Source organism: Myotis daubentonii, chromosome 16, assembly GCF_963259705.1.
Source record: "Myotis daubentonii chromosome 16, mMyoDau2.1, whole genome shotgun sequence".
In the NCBI taxonomy this organism is placed as follows: Eukaryota; Metazoa; Chordata; class Mammalia; order Chiroptera; family Vespertilionidae; genus Myotis; species Myotis daubentonii.
The window spans coordinates 24,671,245-24,677,244 of record NC_081855.1 but is presented as its reverse complement, the minus strand read 5'-3'; the positions used below and the strand labels follow the sequence as shown (position 1 = coordinate 24,677,244).

The window sequence follows — 6,000 nt, the reverse complement described above, 5'->3', positions numbered from 1 at the left end:
AAGATATTTTGGCCCCAGTTGGTTTGGTTCAGTGGATAGAGCGTAGGTCTGCGGACTGAAGGGTCCCAGGTTCGATTCTGGTCAAGGGCATTTACCTCTGTTGCAGGCTTCTCCCCGGCCTGGGCTCTGGTCGGGGCTCCTGCAGGAAGCAACCAATCGACGTGTTTCTCTCACATGGATATTTCTCTCTGTCTTTCTCTCTCTCTTCCACTCTATCTAAAAATCAATGGAAAAATATCCTCAGGTGAAGATTACAAAAAACATTATTGTAAATGTATGATAATATTTTGGCTATATTGCAACAAAAGTCTTTGTTAGAGATAATACATATGAAGTATTTACATGTGAAATGTTATGACAGTTTACTAGAGATTTATTTAAAAACACATCAGGAGGGAAACACATAATAAGAGAATAGGTGAAGCAAGGAAGATAAAGTGTTGGTAATAGTGAAGCTGGGCGATGGATACATGGAGGTTTATTATTTTACCTTACTCCTTTTGTGTATGCTTGAAATTTTCCATAAAAAATTAAGAATGAATACTATGGGAAAACCTGAGTCTCTTTCCATTCCCAAATGTTTGAAATAACTAGAAGTGAACATTTTGTTTTTGTTAATCCTCACCAGAGGATATTTTTTCCATTGAATTTTAGAGAGTGTGAAAGAGATGGGGAGAGACAGAGAGAAACATCCATTGGTTGCCTCCCGCACGCACCCCATAGAGCCTGCAACGGAGGTACAAGGTACATGCCCTTGACCAGAATTGAACCCAGGACCCTTCAGTCCAAGGGTCGACTCTCTATCCACTGAGCCAAACCGGCTAGGGCTAGATGTGAACATTCTTGCTGTAACACTTTCAGAAGGATAAGGATTGGCGGGGCATCATTTAAGAGGTGGGTGGAGGAAGAGGAATCCTGGGGACAGGAAGGTAGAAAGAAAACTGGTTTTGAGTGGTGTTGAAAAAGCCAGAGAGGAATAGTTTCAAGATGGAAGGAGTATGACTATGTCAAACACTGCAGATGTCAAGAGGGAAAGGATTAAAATGACTCCACTAGACACAGTAACTAGGAGGTTACTTTTGACCTTTGTAAGATCAGTTCTGGTGGTGGTGAGAAAATAGATAACTTTTCTAAGAAGCTTGGCTGTGAAGGGGAAGAGATGTGAAGATTGTAATGTTTCTTTACCCCCGAAGGAGGAACTAGGGTGTGTGTTGTGTGTGTGTGTGTGTGTTTTAATGCAGAAGGGCAGTTGCTATACTAGTGTTTGTCAATGTAGGTGAAAAGAGGAATGACTAACGGACTCAGAAGAAGGACCCTTACTTACTAAGAGAGAGAATCTTTGGAACAAATTATATGTATATCCCATTGAAGCAGATAGGCTTGTTTTTCTGATCAAAGCCAGTTTATTTTCCCAGTTTATTGTCTCTCCTAACAACTGTTTTGGAGTACATTTTTACTCATAAGTCTCACACAACAAATCTATATCAGTTGTTTTATTGGTTGAAGAACCGATTTTTTTATGACTGCATTTTAGGCGTATCTTTCAGTTCTTGAATAAAATTGCTCTTTGTAGTCCTCGAAAGGGGTTTTTCCCTGGGGGGGGGGAAGGTTTCACCCGCCCCCCCCCCCCCAATAAATAAATAAATAAATAAGCTCTACCTCTTACCTGAATCAGGACTGTTAGGACTCTGTTTACTGCTCTTGTTTCAAAACTTATCTCTCAACTACTAAAAAAAATCCACAAAAACTTTTCAAGAATTTGTCTATTTCCTACCATCGGCATACAGGGTGGTGTAGATCTGTATTTCTCTTATTACCATTCCAAAAATGATTATAAACTCTTAGAATCTTACAACTCAGTTACATACCGATGACACTGACCAGTTTACCTCTAAACCCCACGGAGGGGTTGAGCTCAGGTACGTAAGAACGGGATAGTCTACATGTCCGGGCCAACTTCTCAATGGCGGGGTTAGTGGCGGGCGGGGGTTTGGGAATGGGAAGAGGGCAGGAGAGCAGATCAGCTCTTCTTTCTCCGCTTCCAGGGTGACATGAATGCACCCGACGCCGGCGTGGCATAAGGGCTGCCAGCGGAATGCGGCCAGGCTGGACAGAGGCTGGGGATGGGGCCACCCCGGCCGAGACTCCGCCCCGCGCCAGCCCTCGCGCGCTCCCGCGAGGCCGTGCACGCGCACGCAGGCGTGTCTCGCGCAGGGTCGGGCCTGTCAGGCGGGAAATCTCGCGAGATCGGAGGCTGGGCTGACTCTCGGGAGGAGGGGAGTGGTGTCGGGGAAGGGGGGGGAACCTGGGCAGCGGCCGGCCTCTGTGGCTTCAGGGCTCGGAGAGCGAGAGGGAGGGTGGCCAAGAGAGTGAGTTGGTGCCGCCGCCTGCCTGAGGAGAGAGGAGGGGTCCCGCCTGCCGGCGCCCTTCGCGGGCCGAGAGCGCTAGGCACCCACGAACCTCTGAGGCCTCCCGGCCCCTGGGGACCCCGCCCCGCCGCCGCCGGCCGGCCGGCCCGCGGCCTCTCTTCCCTTTGTGAGCGCCCCCTTCCCAGGGGTGGTGGTGGTGGCGGCAGAGGGTTGTGCGTGGGCCTGCCCGCCGAGGGGCCGCGGCGGGGGACCGACAGGGCCTCGGCTGTGTGAGGACGAGAGGCGGCCGAGGCCCGGGCCGGTTCCCCCGGAGCGGCGGCGGCTCCCGGCACTTCCCCGCGCCATCTTAGCTGAGCCCCAGCGCTGAGGGCGCCTCCTCGACCCCGGTCGTCCCCTCGCTCCCCCCCGCCCCCCCGCCCCTTGTCGCAGAGCTTGGGCTGGGCGGCTCGTCGGGGCTCCGGGGGGGCGGGGGGGCAGCGGTGTGTCGCCAGGCCCCCTCCTCCTCCTCGCTCCTCGGCTTCCAGCGTAGCGGCTCCCGCGGCGCGGTAGGGGGCTGCGCCTGCCTACTCCGCCCCGACCTGTCGGCGAAAGGGTAAGGGCACCTCTGCTTTGGGTGCGGGAGACCGGGAGGGGGCGGGGAGATTGGGCCCACCGTGGCCTCTGGGCGGAAGGAGGGCGGTGGGAGTGGGTGGGGGAGGGAGACAAGGAGGGTCGGTGACTCCGTGGGTGGGGTGGAGGAGGCGGCGAGGTGGACGCCCTCCGGCTTTGAGGGGCCCGAGCCCTTACATTCCTCTGTCCTGAGGGTCACCGGAAGGGGTGGTGGAAGGGGATGCCTCCAAGAAGGTGTGGCCCTCCGTGGGAGACGGGGTGGATGTTCACCCCGATTTAAAAGGCGCTAGGCCCCTTTCCCTTCTGGTCCCTCTGCTCCTCCCTCTCCTTTGTAGTGTGTGTATTCTCGGGAAGGGAGACTGTTCTGGGGAGACTGTTCTGGGTGGATTCCAGTCGTCCCCCCACCCCCACCCCCAGGAAATGGACACCCCTCTTCTGTTAGGGGTGATGGAAGCGTTTTTCTCCCCTTACTCTTCCTTCCCCCTACCCCATCGTTAGACTGCTGCAGTGCTGCAGAAGTCCAAGGCAGTTTCTTCAGACACAGGCCCGTGTGTGCCCTGAAGGGAGGGGGAGCAGGAGAGGGAAGTAATGGCGCTTCCCTTGGAAAGGTTACTCTTTTCCTTTGGTTTTAAATCGATAACAGTACCGCCTGGATACTCTTCCCCTGAGATCTGCCCCTGGGAAGTAGGTCCGTTCCTGCTGTTAATTGTCTGCGGGGAGAGGGATAAGGCCTCTCCAGAAGGGAGCCTGCCATGGCAGAACAGTTTTCATGTCTCTCGATCTCTCTCTCAAACACTGGATTGACATTTTGTGTGTGAGCATCTTGGGTTTTCATTAGGATTCAAATAAGATAATTTTGTATCCCCCCCTACTCCCTTATTTTCTTCCTATGACTTACTTTGTAGTTCTTGAAGAATCATTAAAGATCATTGCATACAGACAGGCAGTCTGATGGACATTCCTCTCTGGGCTCTGAATTTTTAGGGTTAATGCTATTTTGTATAACACTGAAATTGGAAAACTTTGAAAAGGATTAGGTTACAAATCTTTCTGTAGCAAATGCTTTGTTAAGGAAATGAAAAAAATAAACACTGTAATTTGCTTAATTATGCTATGATAGCATCTATATTTGTAGTCAATAAGTTGTTTTTCCACTTCTTTTGCTTCATGTCATTTGTTTAAGACAAATCTTGTCTGGTTTACAGTAGTACTTGTTGGTTGCGTCCTTTAGTAGAGTAGAAAAAAGAAAAATAAATATTTTGACATTCTGGAAGTGTGTCGCCAAGTGTATTTTGTTACCAAAGAGTAGTCTTGAAGTCTACTGTTGATACTTTTTTCTTTTTTAGTATATAAATTTACTGATGAAGTGATTTCAAAATGTTCCATATTGAATATTTACAGAATTAAATAATTATTTCACAAAGCAATGAAGATAACTAAGATATCCTATATAGTAAAAGCTTAATACGCAATTTGGCCCCTCCACTGGGAGTTTGACCAGGGGGCCGGGGGCCAGCCAACCGCCTGGGGCCCATCCCCCTGGTTGGCCCTGCCCCTGCTGGTGGCAGGCATCTGGGGGAAGAGAGGCCCCAGCCAGCAGCTGGCAGCCACTAGGGTCCCTACCTGTGCACCGATTTCATGCACTGGGCCTCTAGTATACATATGGACATGAGTTGTCTTGATATTTTACTATTTGGTATTGGGTATTTAAGCTTCACTTAGTGGATGACTTATTTTTAAAGACTTTCAAACGCCATCTACATTTAATGTCCATAAGAGCTTTTGTTGTATTTTTTGTTTGTTTTTGAAACCTGTTTTAAGACAGGGATTTAAAGATGTTAGTAGTAGGTGGTTAGACACCAATTTAGTTTCTGTCATCTTTATGATTTTAATATGGGGAGACACATAAATGGTCTGTTAAGTTAGATTTATTATTTTTCCTCAGAAAATGGAATTTTGCTTTCTTTATTCTTTTTATTTTTATCTGGGTTTATTTTAACTTCCTTTGTTGTTTTGTTAATCCACACAAAACATCAATGTGAGAGAGACACATTGACTGGTTGCCTCCCAAACAAGGGTGAGGAGCAGGGAGTGAACCAGATTATGTGCCCTAGACCTGGAATGGAACCCAAGACCCTGTGCATAGGCCAGTGATGGCAAACCTTTTGAGCTCGGCATGTCAGCATTTTGAAAAACCCTAACTTGACTCTGGTGCTATGTCACATATAGACATTTTTTGATATTTGCAACCATAGTAAAACAAAGACATATTTTTGATATTTATTTTATATATTTAAATGCCATTTAACAAAGAAAAATCAACCAAAAAAATGAGTTGGCGTGTCACCTCTGACACGCGTGTCATAGGTTCGCCATCACTGGCATAGGCTGATGCTCTAACCACTCATCAACACCAGCCAGGGCTAGAGTTATTTTAACAGCACTTCCCATAAATCTTTATTTCATGGCACAAAGCTGCATGTGTGTAGAGTTTCCCCCTACATAGCAAATTATTCCATAAAGTCTAATTCTCTGTTATGGTTTGTTGTTGATAATTCATATGTACTAGCATGAATAAATGCAAACATACTGCTTAGTAAAGAGTGACTTTTTAACTTGGAATGATGCAAGCAGAGAGGATTTATTAATAAATGCTACAAAATGTAAGTATGTGCACAGGATATAGGTAAACTACTTGATATAGTTCAGCATGCTAGAACTAAAAGAGGTACTTTTTAGGACAGCTAAAAAGAAACCCTGTTTTCTGTTGCTGGTGGTAATTGTGCTAAAAGTGGTAAAAGTATGTTCATAATCAATTTGATAAATTCATTATTAAGGAAAAACTGCCAGAGGGTTATTTCAGCTGACTTCTGATGCCACTGTCAGAAAGAATACTGAGAGCTCTTAGTCTGGGTTGGTTAATTTCAGATTAGTATGGTACTTCTGTTATTAAATAGTTCATCTACAAAATGGCAGTGTACATCACTTCCTGTTCTTTCACAACTGGCCCTTTCTCTAGATT

At 47.2% G+C, this 6,000-nt stretch overlaps 1 protein-coding gene across 3 annotated transcripts in view; it reads left to right on the top strand.

Moving 5' to 3' along the window:
* Nucleotides 1-2,802: 2,802 nt before the first annotated feature.
* The window catches only part of TAOK1 (TAO kinase 1), a 117,657-nt gene continuing 114,459 nt past the window's right edge, over nt 2,803-6,000 (top strand). The window contains exon 1 of one of the 3 annotated variants that reach the window (XM_059669303.1): nt 2,803-2,961. The gene's annotated coding sequence lies outside the window, so the exon portion shown is untranslated. The remainder of the gene's footprint in view (nt 2,962-6,000) is intronic. The other 2 variants (XM_059669302.1, XM_059669301.1) reach the window with 2 other exon arrangements.